The sequence below is a fragment of the Ambystoma mexicanum genome, chromosome 5p (genome assembly GCF_040938575.1).
Source record: "Ambystoma mexicanum isolate Mex_15411 chromosome 5p, UKY_AmexF1_1, whole genome shotgun sequence".
Classification (NCBI taxonomy): Eukaryota; Metazoa; Chordata; class Amphibia; order Caudata; family Ambystomatidae; genus Ambystoma; species Ambystoma mexicanum.
Window position 1 is genome coordinate 1259609590 of NC_090930.1, and position 14417 is coordinate 1259624006.

Sequence of the window (14417 nt, forward strand, 5' to 3'; positions counted from 1 at the left end):
CTGATGACCATTACCTTTCGAGGGTCACAGTTGTATGTATGTACTGTGACACAGTACTCTGCAGGGGGAGCGACTTTGTAGTGCTTTTGAGACTATCGTCTCAGAGCACAAGAAGATGCCTCAAGACCCCTCAGAGAAGGCTATTCCAACACTATCCTCACACCTAAAATCTGTAAATCCCAACCAGGAGGCTCCAGGTTTCCCACACTGGCCGCCACACACTGGAACGCACTCCCTCCTCACCTTTGACAGATCGAATCCCACCTAGCTTTCCGGAAAACCATCAAAACTATGCTCTTTAACTGAAAAGTTGTAAACTGGCACCACCCTTCTCAGGTAGAACCAACATATTGTCCTTTATCATTCTGCATGTATGTAACTTGTCATGCTATGTTGTAACTAACCATGAAGCCTAAAGGCGCCTTAAACTGTACGTCAAACTTCTTACATATTCATGTAACAGCGGCTCGATGTCCCTGGGCTGCAAGTGCGCGATAAATATGCAAATAAATAAATAAATAAGATCTGCTTGCTACCCAAATAAAACCCACTCTACATCTTCCTCTCTCAGCTCGCTCTTTCTTATCCCTGTGGTTGGTGTCTCCCCCCCTTTACCTTCCTTTCCCCTCCTCTCCTAGTGTGTCGTGTATAAAAAACCAAAATAAATACAAAATATCAAAAATCAAAAAAAAATAAGGCTCTTTTCAGAGCCGCCTTTCACAGTTAAAATTTGAAGTGAAAATAAATGAAGAAGGGCCCTTTGTATTTTTTAGAAGTCCGCGGACAGTTCGCAAACATTTAAAAAATTGGGTTGCTACCCCATCACAAACATTGCAATTTTCTCTGGGAGGAAGTGATGGCTCTGAAAAGAGCCTTTGGGAGGTGTTTGTAAGTCAAAAATTATAAATGCTTAACACCTACCTCAAAATGGATGTTGTAATTCCAAAAAAGGTTGCAATGCATTTTGTAAATTTCTCAGAAAAATCTGATTGCCACCATAAGCAAGATGGGCTCCATCTTTGCGAAAAATGGTTGTACTACGAAACAGAATATTTTCATTGTGAAAAGAAGACATGCCAAAATCTTTTAAAAAGGCATAAACAGCTTTATTAACATTGCGCCTTGCTTTTTCCATTTGTGGACCAAATGAAGAAGAACGAAGCTACATTTGTCTCTGCGCAATCCGTGAAAATATCACTTGAGAATTAGGAAACATGTCGATAACCTTCCCAAGTCCTTCTTTCATAGCAAATTGCAAAAAAATTCCAGTCACATGTCCTAAACTGTTCCCTCCACAATGAATTACAATTATGTCTGGATGTTGCTCTGTCTCCAAAGTAGCACAGAGAGGTAGCAAGTCCAACCACTTCATTCCACGTAATCCATGCCAGTGTACTTCCACATGTGGGAATCCAAGATCTACAGCTACTCCACAGCTTTCTGCATGCACCTTCAACCAATATATCCATGAATCTCCCAAAATCCATACAATTTTAATACACAGACATAGCTATCTGTTGTTCTCTCAGCAAAAACAGTATATGAGAAACTCTCTTCTGGCACAACACACCCACTAAACATTCCTGACCAATCCCTTTTAGTACTCATTCTCATTTGCATGACTTCTGAACCCAAAAACCCCCCGAATGTAACTCCTGATGTCCGCAAACTACCGCCATGTCCGCGGACATATCGTAACATGAACAGCCCTTCTACCATTTCCCTTCACTCTCTCTGCCATTCCCTCATTGGATGTAGCTAAGAACTCACATGACCATGCACCAATCACATTCAAGACCTCTGCATCTAACTGCATCATCATAGATCAGCACTGCAAATGTACTGTGAATCTCTCTGAGTACAAGTGTCATATCATTGGCAAGTACCATCTACCAGAAATACTGTACAAGTCTCCAAGATTTCTACTTGCAGCTCCATGCATATCCATATGCATGAACACAAACTTCAGGTATGCATATTTTCTCTACAGTAGATGAACACATTTTTAAACAGACTTTTAGCTTGTGTAATCTGTGAAATGAATTTACTGTATTTTTTTCAATTTCCTAAAATCAACTATCACTTATAAACCTTTATACTATTTACTTTCTTTATACACACACACTCAAATCATGTTAAACTAATATTTTTTTTAATGAAATATATAGACTACATATATTCAAACAAAATTGCATGCAAGCACAATCTATGTTTAAATCTTTAAAAAAAATACTTATACAATTTCATATTTTTTTGTTTTTATTTATTTATTTACTTAATTACTTTAATTTAGACATGACATTGAGGCTCTATTACCTAGAACAGCTTAGTTACAGAAATAGTGGTATTCACTGGTATATTATACATTTCACAAGACATAGTAAAGATATTTGTTTGCTACAGTTAGTCATTCAATACAATTTGTTCATTAAGAACATATCATATGTACTGAACTGATGCAATGTACCTTATGTAAATAAATTAGTTTAATGGTTTTAAATAAGTCACTGAGGATTTCAATTAATAAAATCAACATCTAAATTAAAAACAGCGCTATATACAAACAAAGTCACTAATTTGAAGCTTTAACAATTGCAGTGAAGTCCAGTCTTCTGAAAAGAAGCAGCCGAATTCGAAGAACAAAGAAGAACTAAGAAGTTACCTGTTAATTTAAGAAAAATAGTAAGTAGAACATCACCATAATATTTGTATTATTACTCAAACATACTATAACGTTAATACAAGCTATTTCTGTGCCTAAAAATAGAGATTGTGTACCATTTTGTCCAAAAATCTCCATGTCTTAAACAGCGATTTACAGCCAGAATGGCCCACAAATTCCTATTTTCGGACACACAAATTACCCAACTGAACCGCTACAATTTTTATATTATAGAACAAATAACTGTTTTAATTGTATACATTAGATTTACTATTTGTACTTTTCCACACCACTAGCTTACTTTTTTTTGTCATCTGAACCCCAGTTTAGAAACACATAAATTCAAGAATACCTATCCCTACTAGTTGTAGTTCCCAATGCACAATCACACCCCATTACATACATCTTTATCGTCTTACTCAAACACTCATGCACACAGCACACATACATTCCAGAACACCCCAACCTGTATCTTCTTTGTTTTTTTTAACAGACCCTAAAGAATGCCTACCAAAAGTCAAGTCCGTAGAAAGCAACGCAAAAGTAAAGCAGATGAAAATAAAAGTGTCCAACATAAGCATCCATCCTAGCAGAATTTGTAAAAAAAAGTTGAAACAAAACAGCTAATACAGTCATTTAGTGAAACACAAGAAGTTTCAAGTACAAAAACTTTGCCTCCTCTATCAAAATGTAAAACAAACCAAAAAACAATTAACAGAAAATCAGCTATCACTACAGATAAAACTACTTCTTCAAATTTTAATATAGTGCAAAGTAAGCATACCAATAAAAGAATTTTAGCCAAAATGTACTGTCACAAAGTCCTTTAAAATCTTATAAAAACCGGAGAGAAATCAGGTTCAATGCTTAAAACCTATCGTAGGACATTAATCTTAGGAGCGTTGATAGACAGTGCAATTCTTCTCAAAAGAAAGTTATTTATTTTACTGTTAAACAAAATGAAACCACTAACAAAACTAATAACTAAATTACAAAAAAGACTTCTCAATAAGCGAAATGTCAACAGAAAGAACGTCTTAAGTATCTGCGGAGGTGAATGGAATCACACTACGAGCACAGAACCATATTTTAATGAAGAAGTGTACAAACAAAAGCAAACAAATACAATTGCCAAACATAGCAGTGATCGAGGTTATGAAAAAGTGAATAATACCATAATGGAACAAGAAGTACTCCTTACAAAAATATGCCCTGAAAACTTAGAATTACCCCTCCATTCAACTGAATCAGAACGTCTAGTGAACAAATGGCCATGCACGTCAATGTGTAACATTCCCAAACAATGTTTCAAATCTTTACGCCAATTCCTCAATAAATATGTAAAAAGCAAAGACAAAATCAAAATTAAATTACTGCAAAATATGGATACCTGCCCAGTGCGCAAGTACACAGGACTACAAGGACATTCATTGGCCTGCATTACAGGACCTACTTGTAAAACCATTTTCCATGATATCAAAAGCATATCAACACATCATTCAACTATAAGAAATCTAGTCTATAAACTGTACTATGCTAAAAGACCTGCTTTAGCACTAGCAAGGTTAAATAACATCCTTCCACATGGTACAGCAAAAGACCTACTTGAAGAAATTCACTATATCCAGAAAAAATATTTTGGAAGTGAAAGCCATTTACAGAATGAAATAGCTTTAAACCAATTAAGCAACAATTCTACACATGGCAACCTTTTGCTAAACACATACAAAAAAGAAATACTAAAATTTAAAAGTACATCAGCTGAAGTACCAAACCATGTATGTGTATGTTGCCGTAGAACTTTTTATAAAAGTAACACAAAAACTGTAGACCTATCATACAAAATAGAAGACAATGAAGATTCTAAATGGTTTGAATTAGCTCTGTACCTTGTAGCAGAAAACAAATACGAAATAACTGAGCCCTTAATACTTTGCAGTTACTGCACTACAAAACTTGACAACAACCAAACTCCTTCACGTGCTATCACAAATAATTTGGAATTATACCCAGTACCAAAACCCCTACAACAACTTAATTTATATGAGAGCATCATAATACAAACAGTACACCCATTTCAAGCAATAATACGCCCTCAACCAAAAACAGCAAAATTACCTCCCTCTGAATTGGTAAAAGGTATTCGTGGAAAAGTAGTTTATTTACCATTAGATCTAAAAAAAAATGTGCATACTCTAGGAGTGCAACGTCCAATGCAGCAATCTTTAATAATCTTAGTAAATGGAGTACCTACAAAAGACAAAAAAGTATGTCAACAGCTGGTAGATTTATATAAAGTTAGACAAGCCTTCCAATATCTTAAAGAGAATAATGAATATTACAAAGAAATTAATATTGAAGAAAACCTGAAAGATACAACTGAAATAATTAAAGAAACACAAGAAGCTGGACAATTTGAGCTACTAGATCCTGCTACAATATCAAATACTTTAGACCATTATACAATTCATCCTTTGCACTGTAATGACACCGTAGAAGATGTACTGGAAACTTACCAAATGCGTCAAACAAAAGGATCGCCAATCAGCATATGGGAAAAAAGTATAGAAGCACGTGATTTTCCTCTACTCTTTCCTACTGGCAAAGGAGTAAGGTATGATGATACGGATGTATTCTGAAGATCCCAGATTTAGACAAAATGTGGAATACATATTCCACCTACTCTTTGAAAGTGAACTAGCAACTTTATGTTACAGAGTTGCACACATATTAAAATCAGGATCACACTTTCAAAATATGACAGCTACACAATTATTAGAAAAAGTGCAACAAAAGGATGAGGTTTTACAATCAAATATTACAAATCTGTTAGCAAATATGCGTGGTACTAAAGAGTACTGGTTTGAACGTCATGGAGATGTACGCTGCATGATCAGAAACCTTGGCCCACCCACTTGGTTTGTTACATTAAGTTGTGCAGAATATGCATGGGAAGATTTACATGATTTCCTACGCATATCAAATAAAAACAAAACAAACAAAGATATACTAACACCTGGAGAACTTTGTTCTTTGGATCCTGTTAATGTTTCAAGATATTTTCCCCATCGCTTCATTGCTATGCTACATTTTATTTGTAATAAAACTGTTCCCCCCCTTGGAGAAGTGCAACACTTCTTTTGGAGAAAATAATACCAAGCCAGAGGAGCACCACATATCCACATGCTTTTATGGATTAAAGATGCTCCTAAATTTGGTCAAGACAGTGATGCCACTGTTTTACAGTTTATTGAAAAATATGTCACTTGTGAAATTCCATCAGAAGCCACAAATAGTGATCTTCATGCACAAATTTTACAATTTCAAAGACACAAATGTGGAAAATATTGTCGTCGCAAATACAAAAACAAAGGGAAATACTATACCAAATGCTGATTTGGTTTCCCTAGACCAGTTACAAATACAGGTCAAGTGAACAACCTCATGTCTTCAGTTAGACATAGTGTTAAAGGTAAGTCACCTAAAAATACATATTACATAAAAAAGAAAAGAAGAAGAAAAATATATCAATGATTATAATGCAATCATTGCCCACTTATGGAATGCAAACATAGATGTGCAGTACATTGCAGACAATTCTACTGCAGTTGCACGATATGTCACAGCATACTTAACTAAAGCAGAAAAGACAGAGCTCCAAGACCTCTGGAATGACCTGTCATCAGATAAAACAGTATCTCAGAAATTATACAGCTTGGGCATAAAATTGCTCACCCATAGAGAATGTGGATCATATGAAGCAGCTGATCGATTAACTGGTACTGCATTGTATGGTAAATCTGAAAATATAGTATGGCTAAGTCTTGGTCCAGCTAAATCTAGAAAAAGAGTTTTAAAATCATATGAAGATATAGAAACAATAGCCAAACATGATCCCAACAGCCAATGTATTGGACACATACTACCCAAACAGAAGTAATACTTTGGAAAACATGTGTCTATACCACATAGCCCAAAACTACACATATAAAAATAATATGAAACCTGATGAAAAACAAGTAAATATAGAGTGACAAACTGTGAAGGCAGCTTAGTTAAACTCACTAAACCAAATTTAATTAATCATATCAAATTGTCATTAAAGACTCCTCAACATAAAGAAGTATATTACATGTCCCTGCCACAACTCTTCAAACCATGGAGAAAAGAATAACAATTACTAGATAACTATGACTAATATGAGGATGCTTTCAAAGCAAATGAAAGCACTATACCTGATGTAAACTTTACACAGTACAAAACAATGTTGCACAATGAACCGCAACACGAAGAAGAACTCCAAGTCCAACTAGATAAGGACACTCCTGACAGTAGTCAACCTTCTGTAACAGGAAGTCAAGAACCACTGGCAGAACCACTAATAAGCTATGATAGAAGTAGAAAACACCATGTGTCAGTATGAAGATAAGGAAGACTTAACTATACTACAATCAAAACTAAACAATGAGCAAAGTAGCATTTTTCAAGAAGTAACAAAACAAATTGCACATGGTGTAAAACATGAAAATAAAGAATGTTCCTGCCATAATTATAAACCTATACTACTGTATGTCAGTGGTGAAGCTGGTTCTGGCAAAACATTCCTAATCAAAATCATTAGTAAATTCCTTCAACAATTGACAAACAACAAACTGTCAGCTGTTGTCACTGCCCCCACAGGTTTAGATGCCTACAACATAGGTGGTGTTACATTACACCGATTACTACTATTACCAGTAGAACACCAGAACAAATGAGACTATTACAAACTTTCTGCAGAAGCTGCAATGGAATTACGCAGAGTATTGAAACAAATGAAAATGCTACTAATAGATGAAGTGAGCATGGTCTCCAACCTGATGTTAGATTTGATTCACCTCAGATTACAAAAAGTACTCAAAACAGACTATGAAGAGCTCTTTGCAGGAAAATACATTATTGTTTTTGGAGATCTGCTTCAATTAACACAAGTAAAAGGTGAGCCTATTTTTAAAACAATTAGGACACAAACTCTGCCATAAAACTGTTGGCAGCATTGGAAATGTCAACCTTTGGCAACATTTCCAATAGAGAGAATTAACAGAAAACATGCGGCAATCTGCAGATCTCACTTATGCCAACATTTTAAAAAGTATCAGAGTTGGTATACTTTCTAAAGAAGCAGAAGCAATATTGAAAACCTGGCACATTAATGGACTTTATGGCGATAATGCATGTGCTACAGATGTTATGGAACAATTAGCCCACAAAAATGTCAATTGTATGGCCTTAATGCCAACTCTTGCAAGCTGTTTCAAAATCAATGAAATCATGCTATGTAAAGAAGTGCAACCAATCATGGAAATTAGCGCCACAGACAAACTAGATGTACATGGTATGACACTACCCATGTGTGACCAAGCCACAACAAGACTAAATAGTTTAGAAAAATCTATCTCAAACACAGCAGGCTTAGAAAAGATATTAAAATTATCCTTAAATTGCAGAGTAATGCTTAAACGTAACCTTGACGTGGACCAAGGACTAGTTAATGGAGCACTGGGTACAGTTGTTGGCTTTCAAACATACCCACGCGAGTAAAATTCAGTTTGTCAATATACTCTTTGACAAACTTTCAGAAGTAAAAAGGATAGGACGCTCAACAGCTAGATTCCTTCTCTTCAAAGATATGTATGTACGCAGAGAACAATTTTCTCTAACTCTTGCATACGCAGTCACGATTCATAAATCACAAGGTCTTACCCTAGACAAAGCAATGATAGATATTGGTAACACAGTCTTTAAAGAAGGCATGAGCTACGTAGCACTATAACGCTTACGTACACTTGACGGTCTATTTCTAATCAACTTTGATGCAAGTAAAATAAACGCTGATATTCCTTGCATTTTAGAATACAATAGACTTTGCTCACTATACACCCCCCCAAACACATATTCTGTTCCACAAAAAGTAAAACGTTATAAAAGAAAAATAAATCAAACAGAAATGCAACAGGATGTCACTGCAAATCCTCCAAAGAGAGTAAAAGAAACTAATACTTCATCAAGTACCACAAGCAAAACAGAATCAATTAGGGAAAGTAAACCAGATACTTATTTAAAGAAGGAAGACAAACTCCAAAAAAAGCAGTTAGATACAGAACTACCTGGACCATTTAAATTCCCAAATATAGTTGGTGTAAGTTGCTACGCAAATGTAGCAATGAATATACTATTTCAATTACCACCAATTGTTGACAACATTTACTTACACAGTACAGACCCATTGTGTTTGCAAATGTTAGTACTTCACAGAAATGCAACAAACAATCCTGACAACACGTATAGTGTTTATGGAATAAGACAACAATTGGACTACTGTGCTGGAATGGTGAAATTCACTATAAACTCACAGGAAGATCCACAAGAATTTCTAATGCACTTACTACAAGTACTGGAAAACAAAAACATACCTATAAATGAAATCTCCCAGATTTCATACATGTGGAAACATACATGCACTCTCTGCAACAATGTGACACAAGAAGAAATCCCCAATGAACGCTTCATATATATATCAATACCAAATTGTGAATCCATTCTATATCAGCGACTTGTACAAAATGCAAACCATGGTAGATTATGCTCTACCTGCAATTCAGATAATCGCTCCACGTTAGTAATACATACACATACTAAATACATAATACTAATGCTTCTACGTTACAATGCAGATGGTACCAAAAACAACTGCAAGCTGACTGGATTCACACATGGTCAAATATCACTTGGTAAGAAAACCTTCACAACAATAGGTATAATCTACCACGCAGGAGCCACAACCAATTTAGGGCACTACACTGCATATATAAAATAGAAATGTGGGTGGTTTGAATGTAATGATAGTACCATTACTCTAAAGCAGAGATTACCAGGAAATCTTACAAACGCTTATTTGATGTTCTTAAAACCAAAATTTGATAACTAAACTGTATTTAAACACTAAGTAAACTTGTGTTAAAAAAATATAAACTGTTAGAATACTCCAAAAGCTATCGAACTGCTCAAATATTCTACAGCAACTAATCAGATAAATGAATACCACTAAATTAGGCCAAAAAATACACAGTTAGAATATGCCAATTGGTATCTAACTGTCCCAAAATTTAACAATATCCAAATAGATAAATCAATACCACTAAAATATATAAAAAAAATAGACAGTTAGAATACGCCATTTGGTATCTAACTGCTCCAAAAAATTTTAATATCCAAACAAATAAATAATATGTTACTGCTCCCAAAAAATGCAACAAGCCAAAGTATAAAGCATTAGTCAGAAACAACCGGTGGACACTGAAAACATAAACAAACAAATAAACTGTAGCATAACAGAAAAAGTTTTTTTTTTAATCCAACATGGATTTTTTTTTCTCCCACAGACCCAATGATTTTAGCAACAAATACAGAAACTGAGCAAATTGCACAATACTCTGATTTGTAATCTACTAAATATGAGGGTCCAAAAAAAAAAGTATATTGATTATACAATGTAATAAGTCATTACAAAATACTAATACTAACATGCTATTTTCTTTTATCACAGAAATTAACAAGAAATACATGTACTCGGGTTACTAGACCAAACAGTAAGTATACAATAATAAGGAGAACCATAGCAGCATATCACATCCATAGTATCTAATGCCTTTGTTCCTTATACATTTGTTTTTCACCCAAAGTTATAAGCAAATAAGAATGTGATATGCTGCAGTGGTTGTTGCCAGGGCATAGAGTCTTGGGTGCATGGCCAAATGGCCATGCACCCAAGACTCTATGCCCTGGCAACAACCACTGCAGCATATCACATCCATAGAGCCAAACATTTCAACTATGGTCTATGGAAACTTTTAATGTCCACGGACATTATGAGTGTTCTTAGAACACTTTCAACTTGCCAGCGAACAATACGGACAGCGTTTTCAGGACACCCCTATGAACATTTCAGAACAACGCGATAGTTCTTAGAACACTTTCAACTTGACAACGAACAATACGGACAGTGTCCTCAGGACACCCCCATTTTGTTTATTTGCGAACATTTTTGGACACTGTGAGTGTTCTTAGAACACATTCAACTTGCCAGCGAACAATACGGACTACGCCTTCAGGACACCCCCTACAAACATTCCAGTACACCGGGAGTGTTCTTAGAAACGTCTTCAGAACACCCCCATTTTGTTTATTTGCGAACATTTCAGGACACCGCGAGTGTTCTTAGAACACATTCAACTTGACAGAGAACAATACGGACAGCGTCTTCAGGACACTCCCTACGAATATTCCCCGGACACCGCAAGTGTTCTTAGAACCGTCTTCAGAACACCACCATCTTGGTTATTTGCGAACATTTCAGGACACCGCGAGTGTTCTTAGAACACATTCAACTTGACAGAGAACAATACAGACAGCGTCCTCAGGACACCCCCCTTTTGTTTATTTGCGAACATTTCAGGACACCGCAAGTGTTCTTAGAACACATTCAACTTGTCAGCCACAACCCCTATTCATATTTGCGAACATTTCAGGACACAGCGAGTGTTCGACAACGTCTTCAGAACACCCCCATTTTGTGTATTTGCGAACAATTCAGGACACCGCGAGTGTTCTTAGAACATATTCAACTTGACAACGAACAATACGGACAGCTTCCTGAGGACAACCCCATATTGTTTATTTGCGAACATTTCAGGACACTGTGAGTGTTCTTAGAACAGTTTCAGTTTGCTTGCGAACAAAACGGACACATATTGAGTCCTCAGAACACCCCCATTCAGTTTATTTAGAACATTTCAGAACACCCATGATGTCCGCAGACAAATCGAACACAAAAAGAACATCTAACACATAGAAAACACAACTTTCATCCTATCTCATACACTCCCACCCTTCCCAAACACTCCTACACACCAACACACTCTACTAAATACAAATTTTGAACAAAGTTTCACTGCGCTGTCCGCGGACGACGGCAAATCCAATCTGACGTGCTTCACGCTCCACGCCGTCCAATCAGCGAACACGTTGCATGTCTGTGAACATCACGCAAGCCGATTGGCCAATCAGGACACTGTCCGCGGAGCGAACAGGGAAGTGTGTCCGCGGACAGAACACAGATATCACTTTTTTTTTAACCTACTTTTTGGTCATTTTAATAAAAAATACTGGAGGGATTTTCACCAAATTTGCAAAAGCACGCTTTCGGGACCAAGCTCCTGCTCCTGGTCCAAAATTGGTGAAAATTCGTCCAGCGGTTTGGGCTGTAGACGCGAGCAGTTTTTTTTTCACATTCAGTCTATGGGAAAAAAAAAAGTTTTGGGACTCCCCCTATAACTTTGCCCCCCCTGGACGAATCCTCACCAAACTGTGCAAAAATATTTAGAGCGACCCAAATACTTTTTTTGCAAAGGTTGGTGAGGATCCGTCCAGGGAGAGCAAAGTTATAAGCCGCCCAAAAAGTGCTCTTCCTATGGAAACAGCAACTTAACCATAACTACATGGCCACTACCGTGGCCATGAAATATATATATATATGTATATATATATGGGGTTTTTCGATTTTACTTGAAACCTTAACGTCCCTTTAGCAAAGTTTTTTTCTTTCAATTTCATAGGTTTTTATTAGTCCAACTTAACCATAACGCCCCTTTAACAAAGTTTTTTAAGTGAATTTCATGGTTTTTTACCAGTGCATACTATTTTCCTACAACTTACTAATATCATATTACCCAATATAGCAATGTTTGTGTCCAATTTACAAAGTGCCAGCTTAAAACTCTGTACACTTTTTGCAACCATTTCAACTAGTTTTGTAGCCATAGACGTCTACGAACTTCAGACTTCATAGCGGACCTTTCGGACAGTGCCACATGACCATACGCTGGCATGCATCATGATGATGTGTCCGAGAACTGGTCCGCACTTCACAAAAAATCTCTGCTTCACGGACAGTTCAGAACTGCATTTTCTACTGATCTAGGAACTTTCAGCTTCAAAATTTCCCTTGCACAGCTCCAACACCTATTCCTACTCATTATCCATTAACAATCTAGTACACAGTACATACTTTTAGAAAAACTGCTATTTATCTTAAAATGGCATCAGTTAATGCCATCCCTCCTCCACAAGAGCCACCACTACTGCTGTAATCAAGGAGCATGAGAAACACTGCCCCCTACCTTAGAAATAACACACATGCAACATTTTCCCTTGTCCACCTACCCCACCATATTAGTGTTTGGTTCCTCTTCCCTCATTTCCCTCCCCACCTTTCGTTCTTAGCTCTCCTGCCCAAAAAAAATACATCCAAAAACAACAAAAGACATATTCCTTTAGGAACCACCTTTCACAGTTAAAAAATAGAACTAAAAAAAAATGTAGAGACTCGATCTACTTTATATTTCTCAGTAAAGGACATAGACTCAATAAGATTTTCCAACATTTCCATTTCCATTTTGTGTTATGCTAATGGCAATATTGTGGCGTTGATCCTCCATTCCAGGGACTGGAATGGTGGATACTCAGCAGCCCAAGTTATCAGCCCAAGTAAAGCGACGATGGATAACAAGGTCTCTGGACCATTATCCCCCCATTCCAGCCCTTGAAACGGGGGATGAAGGCCATTAGCAACCTAGCTTGCCAAAGCAGGAACCCGGGGTGCTAAAAAAGATGATTTTTCTTCCTACACCGGGACTCCCTTTGGCGTCCCGATGTAGGAAGGAAAATCCTTTTGCAAGATGGCCACCATAGAAAGGGAAGGTGAGGGTTCCATACAGGGCCACTCTTCACTTTCCATGGCAGCCTGCAGAAGGCAAAAAGAGAACCCTATGACCATATTACCACAAGCACATTTTTCTTCCCTTTCAGATCTATCCTTTACAATATTTTGTGACACCCCCTCTAATTTTGCTCCCTCTTGACAGAATCCCACCAAACATCGCAAATACATGTATATCTAAATGTATTGTCAGTTTCCCAAATTAAGTGTAGATTCGTTAAATGGCATCTCACTTATAAGCCTTTACATTATTTAGGGATCCCCCCTCTAATTTAATCCCCTCATGACAGAATCCCACCAAACTTTGTAAACACACTCAGAATCAGGTCAGAAATATACATGCATAAGTTCAAGCAGTTCCATTAAGTGGCGCCAAAGTTATAAGCCATCCAAGAACTGCATTTAACCAACCCTGTAATGATGAGCTGTTCGCAAACTTTAAAGGACTGTTCACGAACATCTGAACTGTTCACCGACTTTCACGGAAAAAAACATCAGTTTTTTTTTTGCTTTTTCAGCCATATCCCATCCCATCCTCATCACCCCTCACCACCCCAGAGATTATTTGATAAGTTTGACAAGTGCAATGTTGTGTTTTTTTAATATGATTTTACAGCGATGTCTGTGGACACCGGCTGCTGTCCACAAATCCAAGATGGTGGGCGTTTCCAAAAATGTGACGCACTTCACGCGCTTCACCATCCAATCAGCGAACACGTTGCATGTCCGCAGACATGACTCAAGCCGATTAACCAATCGGTGTCCTGTCCGCAGAGTGAACAGGGAAGTGTGTCCGCAGAGCGGACATAGATATCACACATTTTTTGTGACCTACTTTTTGGTTGTTTAAACAAATTACTGGACAGATTTTCACTAAATTTACAAAAGCACACTTTCGGGACCAAGCCGCTGCTCCTGCCACAAATTTGGAGAAAATCC